The 438-nt window shown below is 24.0% G+C and overlaps 1 protein-coding gene across 3 annotated transcripts in view; it reads right to left on the reverse strand.

Annotated features, from left to right (window-relative positions):
- LOC106682506 (diuretic hormone receptor) overlaps nucleotides 1-438 on the reverse strand; it is a 283,519-nt gene that overhangs the window by 49,153 nt on the left and 233,928 nt on the right. The gene's annotated exons all lie outside the window — the stretch shown is intronic.

A 438-nucleotide genomic window follows, 5' to 3' on the forward strand; every position in this document is an offset into this window, starting at 1 on the left:
TATTACTCATTTTATTTATTCATTATTATTATTATTATTATTATTATTATTTTTTCTATTTTCTTCTCTCGTCTCTTTTTCAAATTAACTTTTTTCTTTTTACTATGAGAGGACAATTGTTTGTTTTATTTAAGTGTACCAGAATCATTATTTTTTGTCATATTTTTCTTTCCTCTTTTATTAAGAAGTATTATTTTTATCTATTTATTTTTTTTTCTTTTTTTTTCTTTTAATAATAGCATTGTATATAGTTAGGGGTGTCTTTTGTACCTATACCCCTCATAATCAACTGTTAATATATATATATAACATAACGGTTATATCAACCATGTAAGACGCACCAGGCCGATCTGATATAAAATGAAATATTATATGACCCTCAAGACCCACAAAAATATATGTCTACAACAGTCGAGAAAACAGCTATCAATATTTATG

Source organism: Halyomorpha halys, unplaced genomic scaffold (assembly GCF_000696795.3).
Source record: "Halyomorpha halys isolate HHAL.00 unplaced genomic scaffold, Hhal_1.1 Scaffold419.1, whole genome shotgun sequence".
In the NCBI taxonomy this organism is placed as follows: Eukaryota; Metazoa; Arthropoda; class Insecta; order Hemiptera; family Pentatomidae; genus Halyomorpha; species Halyomorpha halys.